Source organism: Aptenodytes patagonicus, chromosome 1 (genome assembly GCF_965638725.1).
Source record: "Aptenodytes patagonicus chromosome 1, bAptPat1.pri.cur, whole genome shotgun sequence".
In the NCBI taxonomy this organism is placed as follows: Eukaryota; Metazoa; Chordata; class Aves; order Sphenisciformes; family Spheniscidae; genus Aptenodytes; species Aptenodytes patagonicus.
This window is the reverse complement of record NC_134949.1, coordinates 57,976,010-57,999,553: the sequence shown is the minus strand read 5'-3', so window position 1 is coordinate 57,999,553 and position 23,544 is coordinate 57,976,010.

The window sequence follows — 23,544 nt, the reverse complement described above, 5'->3', positions numbered from 1 at the left end:
TCTTGTCTCTGCTCTTCCCCAGAGCTCCTGACTCACTTTTTCCTTCTGAATGTCCCTCCTCGGCCACCCTCCTGCAGACTACAGCAGGTAAGTATGTGTCTCTTGCTTTATTTGCAGCCAGCCCTTTTCTGATATATATGCACGTAGGTTGGAGGCACTGGAGGCAGCTTCTGGAGCTGGGGTAATTGTGCATTCACTCCCTCTCTCCCAGTGGCCAGGATATTAGTGTGAGCAACTTGTTAGAACCCTCTCTCGGGTCCTGTTTTATTCATAGTTTCACCTATGAAATGTCACCAAAATGGTTGTGTTTTCCCAGTTATATCTGAACTCTCCCCTCTTCCCCCCCCTTGGAGATACACTGCCTTATAACTCCTGTGTGCCTGGTGGGTTGGATTTTGCAGCACTGTAGGGTTCATTGGCAGATGCATTGGCTACTCCTAATGTACACAGGCGTGTGCCTTAGCTGACCTGGTTTTTTATTTTGCTGGAGATATGTGAGTGTTATTTTTCACAAAGTGAATTCACAGACACATACTGGACTCTCTGAGACTCTTGGGAAGACAAAATAAATGGGCATTGCTGGGGAAGGAATGGCCAGGGGAGAGACAGCTGGTGCCACACTTCATTGTGGTGGTGGCCACAGGCATTTGGGATTAGACACCCACAGAAGACAGGCCTGACAAGGTCCTCAGGATGTCACTGAATCCATCCCAGGAGGATCAATGCATGCATTGTTCCCAAAAGATTTTGGCTGGCCTGGTTTTGAAGGCCTGAAGTGCAGGATATTCCCCTGCATCCTCAGGCAGTCTGTGCATTGTATGCCTTGCTCTCCTTATCACTAAATGTCCTGTACTGTAATGTAAGCCTGTTGTTGCTTCTTCTGTCCACTGTGGACACTAAGAACTGAGAACTCTTCTCCTTTTGTAGCAAACTTTTATGTATTTGAAGACTATTATTGTGCCCCTTCTCAATCTTCTGTAGTCTAAACAGTTTCATTTTGCTCAGTACCTTCCTGGTAGGTCATGCTTTCTGCATCTCTGATCATGGCGGCTTAATTCTCCTAACTATTTGCAGGAGTGCTGTGCTCTCCTCCCCTATCACTCTCAAACTGATGGAAGAAAACCTCTCCATCACCCCTGGAACCATAAGTCCTTATGGAGACGCACGCTATCCTTCAGTCCTCAAATATAACTTTGACTACATGTCATTTTTCTAGACAACTGAAGTAATTCATGAGATTTTCCTCACAAGACTTGGATTGGAGTGCATTGCTGTTCGCTAAGGCAATTAATTCTAGCTGAATCTTGGCTTAGATGTGAGCCAAAAAGGTGTTCAAAGGAAAACTGATTTTGTGTGTGTGTGTCTCTCCTTTACAAAGTCTCTGTAGTGTTGATCTAAGGGGTGGAGCACCTTTCAATTCGTTCCGCGTAGCACCCATGCTGCTTGGAAAACCATCTCAGCAGTGGAAACCAGCTCTACTGCTTGGGGAGTTTTGCAGACGGCAAGCAGGTGAGCTTTCCCTGGGCGGTTGCCTTTGAAACCAACCTTCAGGTCCCCTCAGCCAACACACCTCGGGGGTTGTGATTTTGTTTCCTCCATCCTAGGGTACAAAACAGCGCATGAAAATGATTTACCAAGATTTTGCCAATCTCACCCTTCCCCAGTTTTTGTCCCCTGCAGCTAGAAGATCAGGAAGTCTGTCTGTCATATGGGCTAGCAGAAGCTCATTCTCCTCATTTGCTTCCAGCACCTGTGACCTAGTCTTCACCTTTAACCTTTGGATCCTCTTTCTGCCCACTCATGGCTGCAGGCTTTGCCTATCTGCCTTCTGCAACAGCTGAGAAGTTGCCTTGGTGTATCCCTGCCTCAGCTCTGCCCTGGCTGAAGTCTTCTCAGCCTTGGTCTCCTCTCCTGGCTGCTGTAGCTCCCATTTGAGGGCTCTTTAGGCACTGTGTGCTTGGAATAGATGTGAGGTACAAGTGAATGAGTCCTCTGCACATGCAGTGGTATTGCCAATCTTTTGGAGTATCCCAAGAGCACAGTCACATCCCCCATCCTGTCTCTCATCTGTGTGGCCTGCAGGTCAGCCATCTGTGCAGAGTCAGTCCTGAATCACCCTCTGTGCTTTAAAAATGTTTCGTTCCCTGCGTGCTTTTCCTTTTGCAGCTTTGCTTCCTTGTGATCTCACTGCACTGGCTGCGAGAGCCCTCTCTGGCACCTGCATTTTGGGAGCCACCTGCCCATACCTCTTCACCTCTCCTGCTCCTGCTGAAATGGCACCCATCCTCTCTCCCCTCCCTCCCATACCCTCTCTCCCGTGTTTCCCTCTCGGCTGAAAGTTCAACTTGTATGCAATGACGCATGCAGAAACACTAAGCATGTGCTTAAGACATATAATAAGCACTTGGCTCCTGCAGGCTGCTCTTCAGTCTTGGGTTCCAACACACTTCAGCAAAAAGATGGAAATATTACCCTCTCTGCGCGGAGGGGGAAGGTGACTTACGCAGGGTTGCCCAGCCTGCCTGTGCCCAAGCTGGGAGGAAAATACAGGCAGCCTAATCCTTGCCTGATGCTTCTCCTCAAGTAGACAGTCCTGCCTGTCTCTGGATGTGTTTGCCTGAGAGATCCTGCCACTGGTGATGTACGTGCATGGCCCATTGCTGTGAAGATGCGGATGTGTGGGCACAGGCTATCCTTGTTTTGGGTGTTAACGTGTGTGCATGCGTGTAGGCTGACGTGGGAGCGCTGGAGGGCATTTGCAGACATGCACAGGCCTCCTGGCCCCAGTGGCTTTCACAGCAGCTGGGCTTTCTGCCTGGCTACTTTTCACACTCCCACGGTGGCCAGGGTTGGGGATGCAGAGGGTCACCAGGGGCTGGTGCCAGCAGGGAGGCTGGAAGGGAGCAGGAGGTGGAGGCTGTGCCTGCTGTGCTGCAGCAGCTCGCCAGCTAATGGTGGCTCTACCCAGCTCAGCGCCGGCCCCTGACAGCTCTGCGTTGGTCTCGGAGTGCCCTGGTTTGCTTGGCAGCCAGCCCACTTAGTAGCCACACGTCTTAGACAAGCAGCCTTCTCCCAGGAGTTTTGTGTGGCAGCCTTTTTGCTGGGGAGGATGGCGTTGCTCTGGCCTGATTTGCAGATGTGAGGGAGAACTTCTGAAATGCTTGTGGCCAACCTGGGGCAGCCAGCCGAGCCCTGCTCCCCAGCTGACATCAAGGCAGCTCCTCTTCGAAATAGTGGCTCTGGAGTACTAATGATGACAAGAAGCCACGTGTCTTTTCTGCCCTCACATGGGCAGAGTATTTTGCGGGTCTCTTCTTGGTGTATTGTTGTGGGGAGCTGTTTCACATGGGTCTCTTCCTCCTCTTCATCTCCCTGTTGTAAACGCTGGAGTCCTTTCCTCCCTGTCCAACCCACTAGCACTTGCCTGCTCTGCACATTGCTGGGTCTGGCCCCGTGAGTCTCATTGGGCTGCATGCAGGGTAGGATAAGGAGAAGGCTTTTCCCCTCAAAGGCTGTACAACAGAGGGGGTAGGATGGGGGGATGCAGAGCCTGCTCATGCTGCAAGCTGGGGATAACCCCTGCTATCCTTGCCTAGGCCTCCTGAGCAGCCCTTGGGGTGCACAGGCATGCTGCAGTGCCATGCAGATACTGTCTGGATACCAGGGGGTAGCTCTATCAGCAGGACAAACTGGTTTGGCCGAGCATGGTGGCTCCATGCATCCCCTTCAGCTCTGTATGTACTGTGTGGCCCCGGGTGCTCGGGCAGACCCTTCTCCTTGCTCCATCATCAGCAAATGGAGAACTTTTCCCCTGCAGGTTTGGTGTGGTCCAAGCACCCCCTCCCCGGGGGGGGCTGGCAGGGGGGTGGGTGCGCCTGGGGAGCGGGTGCACCCACGCTGGCGGCCAGGTCAGTGTTGTGAAGCTGTGGGAAGAGGCAGGCGCCTTGCATCAAATCCCCAGCCTGATGCGAAGTGACGGAGCAGAAAGTGAGTGACAGGGAGGGCGGGAGGCAGGATGGGAGTGATGGAGGAGCTGGGGGAGGGGAGAGGGAGACTGGTCTGCAGCCTGGGAGAAGAACAGTAAACTGGCTTATTATTAACCATAACCCCTGTCCCTTCCTAACCTTGCATCTTATAAACTGTTCTCTGATTTTTTTTTGTTTCTTTTTTCTTTAATTCTCCCTCAGGCACTGCTGTAGCTCAAATTTAGTCTCCAAATTTGTATCTTTCTGTCTCTTCTATTTTCTTTCTTATTTGGAAAATATACCCAAGAGGACTGTGGGACTTGGGAAGAGTTAGAAGCACAGGGGATGCCACATTGGATCAGTTGATCTAATCTGAGATCTTCCTTTCTGCCCATACTCTGCCTCTGCAGAAAATTAAACTGTCCATCCCAGTGAAAAATACAGCTGTGCAATGGGAGGTTTGGTGAGAAACACCTTCCTCACCCTCCCCATGGCAGTGCACACCTTGATGTGTTGGATTTGGTTTCTATTTGATGAGATTTGGTATCCAGGGGATCTCCCAGCTGGGTGCTGGTACAGGATGACCCACTGTGTGGGTGTTGAGCTGGGGCTGGGCAGACCTGGCTTTGCACCCCGTCTGCGGGGTGATCTTGGATGAATCATCTTTCTCTGGGCCTCAATTTCCTCGTCTCTAAGATGAGAGCTAATTAGATCTGTTCCCTTCATCAAGTGCTTATATAACATCTCTACAGCTGAAAAATGCTGGAGGAGATGCCTTGTTTTGTACCTCAACAACCGAAGGGAGAAGTACATCAGCTGCCTCTGGACCTAGAAAATTCCTCACTGGTAGCATCAAGTACATGAAAGGGCATGCTCCCCCTGATGAGGGGGAAATCAGTATGCACCGTGCTTCAGATAGAGCTGAAAAGAGATAAAGTTGGGGAGATAATCACCCCAATGGAAAAGGTTCCTCTCAGCTTATATCCTGGGGATTTGATCTTGTTTCATCTTGCTCTGGAGCCCAGAGTAAGGATCATTGGATGAAATAAATTTTCAGTTACATTAGAAGGCAGGTGAATCTCAAACCTTTCATGTTGATCTAATCTGAGATCTTCCTTTCTGCCCATACTCTGCAGAAAATTAAACTGTCCATCCCAGTGAAAAATACAGCTGTGCGATGGGAGGTTTGGTGAGAAACACCTTCCTCACCCTCCCCATGGCAGTGCACACCTTGATGTGTTGGATTTGGTGCCAGTTTATGCTTTTAATTCAGGAAAAGGCATCATCTCAGTCACCACTCTACTGCAGTGGTGAGTCCCACAATAAAAAGCACATTCTCCTTTTCATTCCTATATTGTTTTGGGCCTTTACTCCACAAGCTTCTCTGCCATAGGGCACAGTATGATGGGAAAGGGTTGGATCCATCAGCATTTTAGGTGTCCTTTATCATTTGCACTGGGAGTTATCTACTGCCTTCCCTGGGCTTGTGCTGCTCTTAGCAAAAGCAGTGTCTGAGCCAAGGTTGTGTCTTTCCTGAGCCATAGTAAATGTGAATGGGTCTCACCTTTTTGTAGATCTTACTGCATATGGACTCCCATCTCAATCCTTTTCCACTTCTGCTCTCTGGAAGGCAGCCACCCTTGGACCCAGAACTTCTTGGCCCAGGATATATTGTGCAAACCCATCACGAGGTGGCACCACAAGATTGCCTTTTTTGTTATTTTGTTTTTGTAAATCCCTCTCCATTTTTCTTACTAGCCCCAGCTGTTCTCTTGCTTTTCAGCCCGTTGCTGCTCTCTGCCACTCAGCTGACTTCAGGCACTTGTCTGGTTTTCCTCGGAGGCTCCCCTTGGTCCAAAGCCAGGCCAGACCATGGGTCAGGGCCAACTGGGATAAAGGACCTGTGCAGAACATGGCACAGAGCCTCAAAGAGTTAAGGCCAAAGTGATGGATGGGTGATGAGAAGGTCTGCCTGTTATTTGAGATGCAGGTTTGCTCTTTTCTTTTTTAAGCAGCAGTGAACATGCCTGAGAGGAGACCCCAGTCCAGCCTGGGGTGCTCTTTAGCCCTTGCTGCCACCTTATCTGCTCCCTGGAGTAGCTGCTGATCAGAGGATCCATTTTGCCTCTGCTCTGGCCTCCCTCCGGCTGTGTGAGGGCAGGCAGGGGCTGCCCAAAGGAGCCAGAGAGCACAGCTTGTGCTGAGGGGGTAATGGATCTCTTGGGGGCTGTTGACCTCAGCCTAGACAGAGCCTGTCCTTCTGTAACAGGCATTTTGCAAACGGTTACACACTTGGGGTTAGCTTGCTTACACTCTCTCCAAATGAAGCGCTGGTCCTTCTTGCATTGAGGATGATTAGGCTGCTGTACACAGGCTCTCCATGGTTGTCCTTTGGATGATCAGTGGGGTGAAGCAGGTTAGGATGGCTTAGCTTCAGTGCTTGCCCACCAGCTGGGAAACCAGCTCTCTGATACTTTGAGGAGAGAGGGCAGGAGGGGAGATGAGAAAGTTTTGAGCAAGATGACAAATAGGTACCACTCTATTGACTCTATGAGACAGTCCCTTAGAGACAGACGTACCTCAGCCTGGGTCCCAACCCAAGGGACACCTTGGGGAAGCTCAGAGCCAGGTTTCACCATTGGATCCTGCAGAACCACATCTAGAGAATATTCATCCAGGGCGTTTGAAGGCAGTGCTCCTCTTCCCAGCAGCTGCTCAACAAACTGCAATGGTGATCTTCCTTTCCTAGACTGAGCTGTTGGGTTAAATTGAATTCCATCCCTTGGAGACCTCTCCCTCAAACGCATACCCACTCATTAAGCTTTTCCTCTCTGCTGTTTGTTTTCATAACATTCTACCTTTTCGTAAATGGTTTTTGTCTCCCGTCTAGAAACCTGCCTGCCACTGTAGCTCAGAGCTGCCCTTCGGGGGCAGAGATTCCTCTTTCTCTCGCACTCTCTTTGTTTCACTCCTCTGCTGAAGGGATTAATTTATATTTTCCCTCTCGCCTCTTTCTGAGCTGTTCTCTTTTACCATCCCCTTCTCCACTTCTCTTGACCTGTTCTGCATGAGGAGGGGTGAGGTGAGGAGGTGTCACAGCTTGCAGATGTTACAGATCCACAGTGGCATTCGGTGCAACCAGAAACGATCCTTGTGTGCTCCTCCGCTACACCACTCTGGCGCTGTAAAAGAGAAACCCAGACAGGTTTGTGCATGTGGACGTTGCTTCCCTGCAGCATCATGTGCTGCTGCACTCCCCGTCTCAGCTCTTCTCCAATGTTATACCTCTTGAGAGGCTTCTTTTCCAACATGTAAGATGATGCTGTATTTATCAGGTGGTAGGGAGGGATGGCAGCACCCAGCAGAGAGGAGGAGGGGGTGTGTGGGACGCCCCTTTGTGGGCCCTCGGACCCCCTGTGCAGCTGATGGGCAGGTTGCAGCCTGTGTCTGGTATGCGATGGCTGTGGAAGGGGAGAGCAACTGTGCCACCATCATGCTATAAATGTGCAAGGTACAGGTGCAGGTGTGAGGGAGAGTGCTGTGGAGTGCCAGCCATGCAAGTCCCCTGCTCTGGCAGATCACAGGTGAAAAAAATTGTCGTGGTCTCATCCAGACGCCTTTTGCCGATGACAAAGTCCTTCTTCTGGTCACAGAAGTGGAGAATAGCTGGCAGTGGCCAACAGCCCTTCCTCAGGAGGCTCCTGATGCCCAGGTGCAGCAGCTAGGGCCAGAGGCATGTTGGCAGAGTGGCATCGTGCGCTGGGAGTGCTGGGCTGGAGGAGGCAGGGACGCATTCTGCCAGCCCTGGGGAGCACAGGTGGGTGCCGGAGGGGAGCTCCGCACTGGAGTAATGGGACAAGGGCCCCCTGGGAGGGAGCAGATGTCCATCCCGAGAGCTGTGTGACCACTGGGATCAGGAGGTGGCATGGATCTGATTGCCAGCACCGTGGCTGGGAGCACCGGGCCAGCTCTGAAATGCATCGGCAGATCTGTGTGAGGAGCAGTACTTAAGAGCCACAACACTGAATCATTTCCCAGAAATCCCCTGTCAGTCTAACCATAAACACCAGGGAGAGTGGAAGGTGGGGAGACATGTGTTTCTTCAATTTCCTACAACAAAGCAAGCGTAAAGGGGATTAGGAAGGCAATGCTGGGGAAAAAGAGGGAGAGATTTAGAAGGGAAGGGAACATTAAGATTGAGAGGGATAAAATGTAGATTGAAGTTGTTGGGCTAGAACAGAAGAACTTCTCAGTCTATATATTTAGCTCAGTGAGGTATATAAACAGAAACCTACAGCCAGCTCAGCCACTTCTCCCCCAGTGGAGTGAGTCATCAGCCCTTAGATCTAAAGTTAGGTTCACGTCAGAGCTTACACTCTCTCTCTCTCATTTTATTTTTCTCTTTCTATTTTGAAGGGTGTGGGAAAAGCTGAGCACCGTCTCCTGGAAGCAGCAAACATAAACCCACAACGGCAACAGATGCCGGACCTGATGCCCTACCTGGGAGCACTGTAAAAAAGCCTGCTTTGTGTCTGGCTGCTTCCCTTCCTTGCCGCATGCCTGGGGATGAGCTCAGCTGACATGTGGCTGTGGCTAATCTGGGCACACAGTGGACCCAGCTCCGAGGGGTCTGTGCGCTGTGCAGACAAGCTGGAGGGTGGGCTGGGCTGCACAGCCGTTCCTGGGGGCAACAGCAACAGAATTCACAGCGACGGTCAGTGTTTGGCTCCTGTGTGCTGCATAGAAGAACAGGATCTGCTCTCAGGGCTGGCAAGAGGGACCGGGGCTGGGTCAGCCTGGCGGGAGGCAGGATGGTGCCTGTGAGACTTGGCTAGAGGATGCCTTTAAATCCAGTGTAGGCTGCTGCCTCGTGGGCTCAACCCACAGCCACCTACAAACCTGCAAAGGAGAGGGCTGCATCTCCCAGAGCTATCCCTGCAGCCTCTCTGCTTTGATGCGGCTCCCCCTTTCCTGCTTGTTCCCTCTTGCCTGGTCCCCTCTCTGAAGCAGTTGCAGTGAATCACATACTTTCCCCACTAACCCCCAGCCAGTGCTGCTAGCTCAGGTGGTGACAGGGATGATGCACTTTCCTGTTCCTCTCAAAAATCGCAGAGGGGACAGGGAGGGACCCTTGGAAATGCTCTGGATGCATCTGTGGGACCAGCTTGTGCCATGCTCAACTCTGGTGTGACCCACCCCCGGGTCGCTCCCAAGAGAGCCCACACATCACTCAGGGCAGGTGACAAAACTCTTTGAAAGCACCTCAGGGGTTGAAGACGGAGCCCTGTGACTACTGTGAGCTGCAAGATGAGGAGCTGTTCATCTTCAGACGCTTCCCTTGGGGATGGTGAAGAGGAGGGGCTGCTCAGGGAGGGCAGCAGCCTTCCAGCCCAAGGCTTGGTGATAACACTGGGATTGCCATTGTGGGGGATGCCTGAGGTGTATGTACCAGCAAGCGCACAGAAATCCTCCCCAGTGTGTGCAGTCTGGGGAGGGGTGTGGGGACGAGGGGGCTCTGCTCTGGAGCATGAGCTGCCCTGGGCTTGCTCTTTTCAACAGCTCCAAATCCATGAAGGGATGAACGGCGTGGCTCCATTTCCCCACCTGGCCCCTTTCCCTCTCCCCTCCTTCTAAGCCTGTTGCATGTTTTTATCAATTTGGAGGGTTTGTCTGAGTGAGAGTTCAAATGTCTCTTTATCCCCATGCTGTGGGTACCCTGGAAGGCAAACAGACATGATCCTGGGATGTGGACATCAGTGATGACCCACGGATTATCCTGGGTGTGTATTTATGTGCATCTGTCCTCCTGTGCCCCTCTGTGTGTACCCTTCATCTTCCTTTACCATTTCATTTCTTTCGCCTCTCCTTGCTGCCCTGTTTCTCCCTCCTGTCTCACCCTCTCCCTCTCTCTCCTGCCCTCCTCCTCATTCTCTTTTTCTCATTTGATATTCATGCATGAATAAATTCAATTGCACTTTTTCCCTGTTCCCCCTGAAGGGGCTTGTTGGTGAATTGCAGGCATCTGAAATCATATAATGCTCAGATTCATCATTTCGGGGACAGAATTGAAGCCCTTCTTCTTCTCAGGAAGGAACAGCAGATGCTTTTTATGAGGGGAGGGAGTGGTGAATGTCTTGTGGCTGGTGAAGAGGAAGCCAAGGGGATTAATCTTGGCAGCCCAGGGTGGACTTGCTAGCATGAGGGGACTAGAAGGTCAGCCAGCCCCTCCAGTATATGTAGGAATGGGGAAGGCATACATAGGTGTGTGTGTATGGGAGTGCGAGTGTCTGTGGTTGCTTGCATATTTGCCGTGTGTGGTGCTTGTGGTGTGCTTAGGGAAGAGTAACATCTCTTAGGGGGCTGCCAAGAATTGGTTGAGGCAGGAGCTGCCTCAGCACCCAAGGATTCAGAGCGATAGTCTAGAGATCTGCCCAGGCATCCTCCTCAGCTGACTTTTGGGATGATTACATGGCTCTGGTATCAACCCAAACTCTGCTGTGGGTCTGGGGACGTGCCCAGAGCCATATCCCCATTGTACTAAGAAGTTGTGTGTCACAAAATCATGTCCATCCTGCACTTCAAGGGGCTTCCTGATGTGGATGGGCACTTGCTGTCTCCCTGCTCCTACACAGGAGCCCTCCAGCCCATGTAGGATGGGGGGACTCAGGGTAACCACAACCATCTTGGTACTGAAGGCGGCTGGAGGTCATGTCCTGCACGGCTTCAGTACAAACAGACCCTGATCACTGACAGGGAGAGGTCTGGCCAGCACAAATATTTATCCTGGAATAAAATCTCTTTCTGGCTTGTGGAAGATGCATGGGTTTACCATGCGATCGCAGCCCTGGTCAGAAGCTATGAAAAAAGAAAGGCTGGACTTACCCAAGGAAGGGCTGTTTTTCATGAGGGTTGTTGATCACAACAAGGTAACTTTTGATACTCACAACATTCCTGTCATTTATAACTCTGCTCCCTTTTTTTTTTTTAAGCACTTTTGTGCACCCTGAGGATCCTCTGAGAGCTGAGTTGGTCTTTCAGGAGAGGAAACAAGATTAGACACTTTATAAAACACAACAGTGTTGTGTTAAAAGCAGACAGCGGCTGTCATCTTTGCTCCAACGACTTCTAAGGGCCTCACGAGAGACCGTGGCAGTGCCAACCACCTCGCTCAGGCTCCAGGGAGCTTGGCTTACATGATCGAAATGGCCAGGGGCCCCACGGCTTCTGCCCGATGCCCCTGGCACGGCAAAACCAAGCCACGTGGAGATGGACAGCAGAGGAAAGGATATGTACCGGGTGTTTTTCACCCTAGATGGTGAACGCATGTGAGCTATCTTGAGGTCAAACCAGAGACGCTCTGGCTTTACTGGAAGGTGGACTTGCTCCATTGCCTTCCTGCGGAGAGTTAACGACTGAGGGCCTGTTTCGCAGTATGATTGAAGTGCTTTGTTTCCCAGCCATTTTTAGGACAGATGTGTTAATTACCCTGACCCAGCTATTCTAGCCATGAACACAAAGTCAGTGACAGCCAGCACAGATGTCATCTTTGTGGGGAAGGGCTGGAGAAGGCTTTGTGTAACCCTGCGAGGAAGTGGAGGAGCTTCTGGGCTGCAGTGCACATTGTACCACACCCCAGCTGGGAGCTGGGTGTTTTTTAGCTGCTTATTTACAATATATGCCCGTGGCAGATGCAAGAATATCTCCATCTCTCCTAACATCCAGGGTTTTATTGGTCTGAACAGGCAAAACCCATGAAGAACCTTGAGGACTGTGATGGCTTCACATAGTGTCTCTTTCCCAGAGCCATCTCGGGGATCCTCAGCAGGAAAATTGAAGGTTGATGCTCCAAGGATGAGGCGCCTGTGCCGGCATGGGGCCAGGCTGCTTGGCCATGGGATGGGATCTGTGGGGGAGATGGCTGGGCTGACCCTCCATCGGGGGGGGGCTCAGGGCGGACATACTCTATTCTAGCCCCGAGACGGTGGGATCCCTGCATGTTATCCATCCCTCTCATTTCCCCCGGCTTCATGAAATGCAGTAGGAAACTAATTTGCAGCGAGTTGTTCCAATGCCCTGAGTTCCCGTAACAGATTTGGGAGTAGGGTGGGGGGAGAGAAGGGACTGGTTTTGAGGGAGGGACTTTTCTGGGGGGTTGTTAGGTTGTTTTTTTCTCTTCCCAAGGGGTAATTCTCTAACCTGCTTGGTCTGTGACCTGTGGAGGGACACACGCTCACAAGTTCAGGGCAAGGCAAGCACACCTAAGCCGGTGTCCATCAGAAAAGGGAGGGGAAAACCACCTGTCCTGAGACCCCACTGTGGATGCGGGTGTGCAACGGTGTGTGAGGAGATTTCTTCCTTTCCTCTGGTGCTGCTAAAATTCGTGCCTTATGCGCCTCTAATTGTAGGTTTCCCCTAAAGACATTTGGTGTCACTGTAAGGACGGCGTTTCTCTCTCCCTCTCTGTCTGTACAGTTATTCTCTCTCTCGCTCGCTGTGCAGTTCGCTCCATAAGCCGTTGGTGAACATACCGTAAGACACAGAGAGAGAGAGAGAGAGAGACAGAAACCACACACCAGCCCTTCCTCCTCGCTTTCCCACCATGGAATAGCTAAACTTGCCCCCACCCACACCTCCATCACCTCCCAGCGTCCCGCAATTATTTTGACCCTCTGGTCTTTTTGGAAGGAAGCTTCTGTCACTTCTTAACACCACCTGCCTGGAAAAACACACACACACAGACAAAGCCCCCCAAACCCTCCCGCGAAGGAAGAGGTCCTTTTTTTTTTCTCTTTTCTTTTGCTGTGGCTCCAGCCCTTCAGACTCCAGCCTGAGCAGCCACAATTTCTTACCATGTATTCTCCTTTTAAACCATCTCCTTCCTGCACACGCTCAGTCCTTGCAGCCACGGATCTAACACAACTCCCCGCTTCTTGCCTGCAGGTTCTTTGCTCCCCGTCACACAGCTGATCCTGATCTTTTTTCTCCTATTCCCCCCCCCCACCGGGTGCTGAGGTGTGTGTGTCTGTGTGTGAGTGTGCCTGTGTGCAAGGGGGGGGGAAGGTGGGGGGGGCTTTTTTTTTTCTTGGTGGGGGAATTTTTTCAAAGCGTCTTCATTATTATTTTATTTGCTTCTCTGACTTGGACACTTCTCCCTTGGAGATTTCTTTTCCATGCAAAGGTAGGTGAGACGCGTGCACGCCTGGCTAACCTTATGTCTGCCTTGTTTCGCTTGTTTTTGCTGTCCTTTTAACAGAAAACTTGCACCCACCCGTGTACCTGCATCATTCCCGTTTTGTTTTGTACCTGTTTCCTCTCTGGCAGAAGTAAAGGCTGAGGGTAGACATGTCTGTAATGTTAATAATTCTGTCTTTCCAGAAAGTTATTTCTCTGTGCATGTCCAGCTGTACGTGTATGTCCGTGTGCGGTGCCCATGTATGTGAGACTGCCTCTCTTTACCCAACAAGTAGCAAGAATTGATTTTGGTGTGTGTTTTGGGCACGGGTGGTGATGGAAAGGGAACGATTGTGTGTCCAGCAGTTCACGTCCATGAACGATTGCAGCAGGGAATGTGTTTCTCACACATATTCAGTAGCTCTTTATACATGACTATAATTGATACAAGGAGTGTGAATAATCCCAGGAATTTAAAATTTAGCCCTGGTTAGTTTGTACTGTTATGATGGGGAAAGATGGTGGGAAAGAGGAAGGGTTACAAAATCTACTCCCTGGAGAGGTAACTGTCTGAGACTTGAATATATATAACTTTTCTTAAAACCATCTCACTCTTTAGGGGCTTCTTGGGTTTGGGTTATTTTTTTTTCTTTGCAAAGCAAGAGTTGGGTTTTGGATTTAGGTTTCATAAATTGTCTTTTCTTGTTTTGTTTATGATTATTACTGCATTTCAGTTGTGCGTGCAACACCCAAAGTGCCTGAAAAGGGACAGGGAATAGGATGTACTTTAATACAGCAAATGCATCATCTTCTGTTCATCACTGGAAGCTGTTGGCTGGAGTTGGGGGGAGAGAAATAGAAGAATGAAAAAGAAGAGAACCAGAAATAATGTTAGACATTATTGACTGGCAATTATCTGGCATATTTTCTGCCAATACTGGTTTTTGTAACACTCTTGATGGATACCTTTTGCTTCTTGGTAACAGCAGCTGTATGAAAAGTACCAGGGGCTTTAAAAAAAAAAAAAAAACAGAAAGAAAAAAACAACATGCATCATTTCCCTGCAAATTATTACAAAGAAAAATGGTAAACATCAAAAAGCAGAACTTGCTCTGCATTTTCCCTCTGCTAATAGGAAGCATTTTTCTCATTGATCTGGGGGTTGCTAGCCGTTCTGTATCTCTGTCGCTTAGAAGACTGCTATGTTAATTGTCAGTTTTTTCTGTGTGCTATTGCAGAGCTCTTGGTCTTAAATTTGGGCTGGTGATTGAGGATTTATTATCTCAGAAGAAGGAAGGGGTCTGCTGACCCTCCACCCCCCTTGCCCCTCGACGTTTTCACTCCAACATGTAAACTTCTCTATCGGTGGAAGGAAATCCGCAAGCTCATTATCTTCTCAACACCCTACCTGCAAAGAAACTTTTAATTCACAGCACTGGGAAGGGAATTCAAGAGCCCTGTTTCTGCCCCCCTTCCCCTTTATATTTTAAGGACACCTTCTGAGCACCTCTCCCCCTGCCAGCACCGCCCCATCCCTTGGTCTGGGCAGGAGCACAGCCGTAGGCAGGAGGCAGCTGCCCGCTGCCTGCAAGGGCTTATGCTGCTGGACTGAGAGCATTTGTTTCTCTCTCAATTAAATAACGTAATAGCTTCATGGCATTGGCATCGAATGTGAGCTTCCTCAGAACGGCAGCAGTGCATGCCTGTTGGTGAAGGTCTAGTGCCACGATCCTCTCCCCAGGGGAGCTGGGAGGCAGGTAGGGATCAAATCCGGGCATTGCGCTGGATTCCCTACCCATTGGCAGGGCATTTGCACCAGGCTGGCTGGGAGAGGGTGCAGTACCTGTCTGGGAAAGCCTTGGCCCTGGCTATAGCAGGAAAGTGGGGAAAAACAGTTTTCCTGTAGATCTCACTGGAAAGCATGTGTCTAAGCACTGGCCACCTTGATGCACCAGCAGATGCGCACATGCCTTGCCAGGAGATCTGGTGGTGAATATCTCAGGAGAGTCAGGGGGACAAGGAGGAAGCTTTGATCTGCCACGTCTAAGGGGTTTGCCTTGTGAAGCCTGAATCAACCTGACAGTGCCTATTGTAAAGGGGGGGTTATGCCAACCTGTCTCATGTTTTCTCTCACAAAATCTCCCCCTGTTGCTGCCTCAGGAGCGTTTTCAGGCAGCGGACCTGGCTGGAGCAGGGCCAGCACAGCCACAGCCATCGAGGGAGCGAGGGGAAGCATCACAGGAGGGGGATGCTGACTCACGAGGAGCTCACTGGCTGCCTGTGGGTGTTTCTGGGGAGGCAGAGTGGCCTTGGTTGGGATATTCCTTCCTTCCTTCCTTCCTTCCTTCCTTCCTTCCTTCCTTCCTTCCTTCCTTCCTTCCTTCCTTCCTTCCTTCCTTCCTTCCTTCCTTCCTTCCTTCCTCCCTTCCTCCCTTCCTCCCTTCCTCCCTTCCTCCCTTCCTCCAACCCACTTCACGCCTGGCTACATTACTGCTGCCTGATCTGGTTTTGGAGAACCCATGTGTCCGTGCCCAGTGCGACGTGGTCCCAACCTACAGCCCTGCTTAGTGTTACAGCCCTGCCCTGTCCCATCCACAGCAAGGTACACCAGGAGGATACCCCAGACCAGGGTGGCTTAGGCTAAGCCCTGGCCACCTTTGGTTTTGGGAAAAGCCTGCAATTCCAGGCTCTGCTGCAAAGAAGCCATATGCTTGGTCAGCTTTTTTTCCTGGGGAAAAAAAAATGTTGAAACCAATTTTTATTCATTTTTCTGAAAGAGAACAAGTATCTACAGCTGGAAACCCATGAAGTGCACACACAGTGTTAGGAATCTTTAAAAGAGCTGGCCACTGATTTAAAATAAATTTGATCGTTTATTAAATTGAAGTCCTAATCCTGCAAATTCAAGCAAGCAGATGAATGGCTGCACTTGCCCAGAGCCTCACTAAAACTGCTGGGTCCATGGATGGGCTCAGAAATCAAGTGGCACAGGTGGATCTGCAAGATTAGGTAGTACCATTTCTTAGCTGTATTTTTTTAAATCTGTAAGATGGGATAACGTAGGGCTGATTTTAAGAGTGTTCAAGATCTACAAAACCCCAACCTGTTATTGGAAAGTAAAGGTTTCTTGCCAGTTATGCAGAGGTGCATAGTTGTTTATAATGACCTAATATAGTCAGCTTATTTAGTTTATTCATCTGTGTCTGAAGTGCATACCTTGAAGCTCTTAGAAATTGCGTAGTGGTTTGAAAAATGTCTTATACTGATACAAAATTTATTTAAGCCCTCTAATCATAACTCCGACTGCATAGATCAACCCACTAACTTAGTAATAAACTCCTCACTTTCCCGGCCTCGTCAGGCCACCGTGTTTGAAGCACTGAGGTGTGCCCTGAAGAGCAATCAACCCAGTGTATCAGGCACTAATTGCAATGAGGAGATCTCAGAAAATGCCTCGTCGCTTGTCTTGGACCGGAGGTGTGTGCTGCTGTAGTGGCGCAGGAGGGAGGTGGTCTCTTGGCTAAGCCAGGCTCAGTCATCAGGGCCTTTGCAGGTCAATGCCAGTCCTTGCAGCCCGTGGGTGAGTGGACGTACTGTGGGCTCTTGGTGTGAAATGCCGCTTGTTGGTGTTTTCTGCAGTAGCTTGTGTTTCCCAGCACCTGCAGAGTGCAGCACAGCAGCCCAATCTCTGTGTGACCAAGGCAGGATCGGAAGGGTGCCTCCTAAAGGAAAGGTTGTTCCCCTCTTACCAAGTGTGTGTATTAAAAAAAAAAAAGGCAGCTGGTCTCTGCCTCTGACATAACCATTGTCTGCAGTGCAGGCACCACATCCTGCTCCATTGTGCCTCAACGTAAAGCTTGATGGGCACGTCCTGGGGAGAGCTAGCAAGGGGCATTTCCATGTGAAACCACTGGAGCTTGGGGTTATGGCTATGGGGTTTGAAAGGGATGGAGAGGAGCTGCTGACCTGCGCTGTTGGTAGCTGGTGAAGTGGCGAGTGCCAGGGATTTTGCTGCTGTGATGTGGATGCTGAAAGTATTTGTGTGGTGTGATCATTGGGGAGCGGGGGGAAGGTTTTTATTTCCTTTCTCCGAAGTGTCAGAATTTGGCCATGGCTAGAAAAACAGCTCTGTATAGAGAGCACAGGTGGGGTTAGTGGTATTAAACATTTCTCAGGTGTTGGGATAGTGTGTCTTGCTGACAGGCTCGATTAAGTCGCTTTCCAGGACAGAGGTTAGGCTACAGGTCAGACTGGCAAGGATGGATAGGATCCTGTTTCTGTGTGTGTGTGTGCAGTGTGTGCATGTGTGCAGCGTGTCCAGCATCATCTTGCATCTCCTCCCAGAGCAGGGACTTTCGGCAGTGGTGATGCCCTCAATTGCTTGTCTTCCTTGGGCATTTTATTTTTTTTCCTATTTTGCCTTTAGAGCTACTCTAAGTTTGCCAGTGGGGGTGGTGGGAGATGGGGGGTAGGGCAACTGTTTATGGACTCTTTTGGTCTGAGTTTCCTTGCAAGGTTGTCTGCTATGGGGAGGAATTGGACTTGGACTACTGGGGTCCATTTCAGGTCTGTGGTCAGATATGCTTGCATTGGTGTCTTTGCTGCTTTTCAGCGATTTCTATTCAAGCAATCATCCAAGCTTTGATTTGTTTTTTTTCTTTCCTGGTGGCAGCAGGGAGAGAAAGGGACTTTTCAGGCTTATATAAATGAGTATCAGTGTCAGTAGTCAAATCATGTGGGATGCAGGGAGCCATCACAAGGTCCTGATCTATCTACTGACCTGAGATTGAACAGCCCGTTGTCTCCTCTCTGCTTCTAGATGATTCCCATCTTCATAGCTACATTTCTCTCCTATATCCCCTCTCCTTTCTAGAGGCAGAGCCTGGAGCATCATCGCACTCCACATAGCTTCAGCTCCCTTCCTGTTTTTGTTTTTGCCAGTTAGTTTGCTCCAAATGTGCATCTGGGTTTATGCAGATTATCTCCTTTGGAAGCAGTGGACTGGGGGGGGGAGGGGGGCAGTAATTTATAGGGAGGGGAGAGGTGTAAGATATAACTCTTGATGCTCCTCAAATCCCTTAGCATTGTGTTCCCTTTAGGTGTGCTCCTTCCTCTCTCACTTCTCCCCACCTCCCTTTCCACCCTGGGGAATCTCCTCTCCAGATGTGAGCACTGATGTGGGTTAGGACAAAGTCTGGAGGTGGGGTGAGGATGCTTGTGCAGGAATGGGAGATCGCATCCAGTGTTGTGTGTGACGGGGAGCAGGGGGTCTCCCGGGGTCTCCCCGCTCCTTGTATGCTGCTGTTTTCCTACACCCGCTCACTGCAACAGGTCCTGAAGGGACACTGGGTCGGGCTGGGCACTGGGACTGGGACAAAAGGGACAGAGAGGTTCATCCAGGAAGGATGGTGTGAAAGGGCAGAGCTTCTTGCTGCCGGCTTAGCCCAGGTGGGAGCAACCAGCCTGGCCACAGCCCTGGGCTGCCCTTTTCCATCCGCTCAGCGCAGGTGCAACACTAGCAGCTGCAGCACTGGGCACCATCTGCCGTCGTGGTGGGCAGGAGCTGCAGCTCCGTTCCCCCAGCGTGGACTTCTCCGGGAGGCACAGTCAAGGTATTTGCACGTTTTGCCTTTCCTGCAAGCACTTCATATTCTGGCTCAAGGGCTGAGGGTGTGAGAACGGCTCCAAAGCCGTCATTGCTGGGAGCCTATGAGACCACTATCTTTCTCTTCATCATCCTCACCAGACCTGTCTTAGTTGACATCTTCATTGCTGATCTGGAGGAGGGAGTAAACAGCATGTTAATGACTTTCCCGGATGATGACAAAACATGTTTTTGTCTGCCAGTGGGGACGCAGAAAAATAACACAAAGGGAACTAGCTAGGTCAGAAATATGGGCAGAAAATAACATAATGATATTTGTCTTAGGAAAAATGCAAGCTAATGCATCTGGGGGCAATGTAATCTGAAACACGCGGTCTGAGGACCTGGTGAGGGGCGGGGAGGGGATGGCACATGCCATGAGACCGAGGTGTGACGGTAGATGGCATATCAGACATGGACTTGCAGCATGACGGGGCCAGCAACAGAGACATCACGATGGCAGCCCGCCTCTGCGGCCGGCCCAGGCACCAGCCCTGCGGGAAGGCAGTGCTTGGCACATCATTATCGGCAGAGCATTGGTAGGCGAGAGGCAGCTTTCAGCGCAGATCTGCACGGAACAACCACGCGGCTAGGGAGATTAATTTATGAGCAAGGATTAAGTGCTAAAGATGTGTAGCTTGGCTAAGTGGTGGTTTAAGCGAGAGGACATGACAGGAATCCACTCACGTGAAAGGTGCCTGCATGCCCGAGGAGGAGGCATCGCTGTGAGCAGTGCAGACCAGAGGGGGTGGCAGGGAGCGAGAGGGGCAGGTTGGAAAGGGAAAACACTGGCTCTGGGGCAGAACCTCCTCATAGATGGGTCTGTTAGAGTGGGGAGTCGTCCCCAAAAGGAGATTTTTGGGTGCCTGTTTATTTGGGACACCAAAAATAAAAATGTTTTGTTGAAAGAAAGAATGCATATTCTCTGGGGAGCAATGGGATGAGGCTGAGGTCCTTGGTAGCACTAACCTCTGGGTCTCAAATGCCCCACATAGTTAAGGCCAGGCAATGATTTTCCACTGGTCTCCACAACATCTCCTTCAGGCTTGGCCGAAGGCTTCTTAGCAGCATAAGCAGTTCCCTACTTTGCTGTGCCAGAGGTGGGGACCAGAGGCATGGCCAGGACGGGGCTATCCCAGCCACGCGAGGGCACAGTAATGTCGTGGACATCGGCTGTGATGATAAGGGTGGGAGAGTCCAGGAGATCTGGGCTTGCTCTTCCTACAGCCGTGGGGTGCTGCCTGTGGTACGGGTTGAAGGCAGGGTGTTGCTGAGGCTTCAGGACAGATAGTTTGCTTACCTTTATTTCATCCTGTGCTGACCACACTGCTCCTTCCCCTGCTCAACGGGATGGGAGAATTTCTTCTGCTCCCTGTCCCGAGCAGGAGGAGGGATCCAAAATCACCAGGGTGGAAAGGGGGAGGCTGTCAAGCTCCTGAGCAAATCTGGCAGAGGTTAATAACATGTGTGGAGATAAGGCACAGCAATCACCCAGCGTGCAGCTGAAAGGCAACAGCTTGTGAGCATTTGACCAGGCAGGGCAGCCGGGAGACCCTGGCTCTGGTGCAGGCCATGGATGGTGTGTTTCAGGGGCGCGTGGGCACACTGGCACCTGTGAGCAATGGATTCGGGTGCCATTTGAAACGCTTTCTGCTGGGTTCTGCCACGTCCCGTTGCATTAGGAGGTGCTGAGATGATGGAGATGTAAAAGCTCCTCTTTCAAATTAGCTGCTAATAAAAGTGACCCTGTTCCTTACCGATACTCATACACCTCCACGCACCTACAGGCAGACAAAACCAGGTACTGCCTCACATGAACAGGCAGAGAAACATGCTGCCAGATGAACATAAACACAGAGGAAGCCGTGTACCACTAATTATATTGTACCACTGCAAATGCTCAAAATGTGAAACCTGTGTGACTGACACATCCCCACAGCCAGACGCATGCATCAAAGATAACACACAACCGGCGCTTGCCATTTATAGCAACAAACAAATGCGGGCTCACAACCGTGTACAACAGACCACCCCGGGAGGCACACGCGCACACGCAGCTACCAAATGGGGTCACCTACACGCATTCATAAATATGCCATGCAGTCAGAGACGTCCTTAAATAAGTCCAGGTTTGTGTGAAGCCGGCCACAAGAGCCGTGCCCCAAGATGCTTGTCAACTTTTGGATGGACATTTGGAGATGATAAATAAATATGTGCGCCGCAGGTGCTGCTCCGATTGATGAGGCCGTCTTGCCCTCCCCTGAGATGCTAGCTGGAGGTTGTCATTTTTGTCCCTCTTCTGCAAGGGTGCTGTGGGGTCTTAGCAGGACCGAGCGGCTGCTGTGCTTCCTGCCGCTTCTGGGTAACAGGTGAATGACCGTGATGGATGATCTGTAAAGGACTTGTGTCCCCTCAGGATGGGAGGTGCTGTATACACGTAAGGCTGCTCTTAAAGGAAATATACTCTGCACTTTCATCTCGCTGCAGGCCCCAGTGTTGCCTGTGCGAGCAGTGTGCAGGGAGGAAGGAACGGCCCTGGGGCACCGTGGGCTGGTGAGGGATATGGGGTTAAGGATGGTGGTGGGGAAGGTGAACTCCGGATGCTCCCGAGCGGGAGGGGAGACATCCAGACATCCTGCTGGGCTGCGGGTGGATCGCCTCCAGCACTGGGATGGTGCTCTGGGGACCTCTCTCTGGTATTTCCCTCTCCTGTCTGGCTGCAAAAGGCTCTTTCACTAGCAAATGCAATAGTCTCCCCTAATCTGTCTGCACCCTAGAGGTTTTCAGGAAAGGCCTGCATGAGCATCGCAAAGGTCCCATCAGCCCTCCCTCACCCTCAGTCCCTGACAACCCCTCTCTGCCCAAACCCCTGCCAAGGAGGGGTGGCGAGGAGCCAGGAGACTGCTTCAGCTGGGGCGTGATGCCTGCAGGACACCTTGGGCTGGCTTGCTTACGGCACTTTGGTCGACTGTGACGTGCCTGGCAGGTTGTGGCATTAACAGCCCCGGGATGCCAGTTGCAGCCCTGGAGGGGAGCGTGTCTCAGCAGAGACCTCTCTGAGCAGCGCACGCCAGGAGGTGACATCGGCCTTTGGGGACAGACACCCCCAATCTGAAGAACTTCCCCTGAATCGTGACGTCTCCCCTTTTTTCTCCCAAGCAATCTCCCCTGCTCATTAAGTCCACCACTTCCCTTGCTGTTTCAGAGCATCCTTCTCCCTTCTCAAGTTGCGCCAGGGGAGGTTTAGATTGGACATGAGGAAAAATTTCTTTACTGCAAGAGTGGTTAAACATTGGAACAGGCTGCCCCGGGAAGTGGTTGAGTCCCCATCCCTGGAGGTATTTAAAAGACGTGTAGATGCGGCACTTAGGGACATGGTTTAGTGGGCATGGTGGTGTTGGGTTGACGGTTGGACTCGATGATCTTGGAGGTCTTTTCCAACCTTAATGATTCTATGATTCTATGATTCTTCCCCAGCGGAGTCCAGCAGGACCAGGTGCTTTCTCTGAAGCAGGGAAGGGCTGAGCCAGAGGCTGGCAGCTTCTCCCATGCCTGCCAAGTCAATGAGCTCCCTGCCAGCACATGTCCAGGGTAGGTGTGTGTGTCAGATGCAGGACCAGCAGGGGCTCGGCTCGGGATGGGGGTGGTTTTAAATGCCCCTCGGGGACAGATGGTGGGAGGAAGAGTGCAGACCTGAGACCTGGCTCTGGGGAAGGCTTTGGTGCAGGCTGTGCAGGGAGAGAAGCAGGAGGAGCTGCCAGGCCACAAATACCTTCCCTTCCCCTGGGAGGGAAGTGGAGCGGGTGTAGCATCGCTCCTCCAGTGGTATGCGACTTTTGCAGGGGAATGTTTTTGTGCATTTGGGGCCATTTGGCCAGAAAAGAAAAGTCAGGGGTGGGGAGGATTTGATTTTCACTGACGGGTCTGGACTGCCACCACCAGCTGGGGATAGGCTTGCCTTAGCAAAAGGTTGAGTGGGAAGAATGTGCATCTGGCCACCTCACAACCATCTGATTGTCCTCTTGTATTGCCCTTGTCACAGTAAGCAGCACTTGCACAAAGGGGAGGTTAGAGGCATCCCAAAGGTGAGTTCTGGAGCCTTGTAATCCTGTCTGGTCTTACTATTACTGTCTTTTATCTGGGTAGGAACCCTCTCTGTTGGTGCACATTTTTCTGCATATGCAGATGTGTGCGTGTGCCAAACTCATTCCTCTTGGTCATTTTGATTTAAATAGGGCCCCTCCTGGCTTGAAATACTGTAGCAGGCTCACTCCAACCAAGTTACACAGCAATGCTACAGCATGGGAAGGCCAGTAATTGCAATCCCAGAGAAAATATCAGCATTGCATGAGTTGCAGCCTGGCCAAAATAGTGGAAATACCTGATTCCAACCCCCACATCTGAGCTGCTAGTGGTGAGGACCCTGGATCTGTCTCTGGCAGGAAAACCACTCCCTTCCCCTTTGAAATTGAGACGGGAGGACTGACTCTGTGTAAAGAGCTCGGAAGTGCCCCACTGCTTCAGTTTCCCCTCTCCCTCTTTTGACACAGCATATTAATCCTGCTTAATGTAGGAAATACGCCGTGATGACAGCCTTGGGGCTGGTTTGGGTGGCAGAGCAGGATTTAATCTCAGGAAGGAAAGGGGTATTACTCACATCTCCAGTGGGGCAGCTGTCATTCAAGGACTGTATTTAGCTCCAGGACTCCCAAAGGGATTCACCTGGCTCTGTGTCTGTATGATCTCTAATGAGTCACTCCAGGC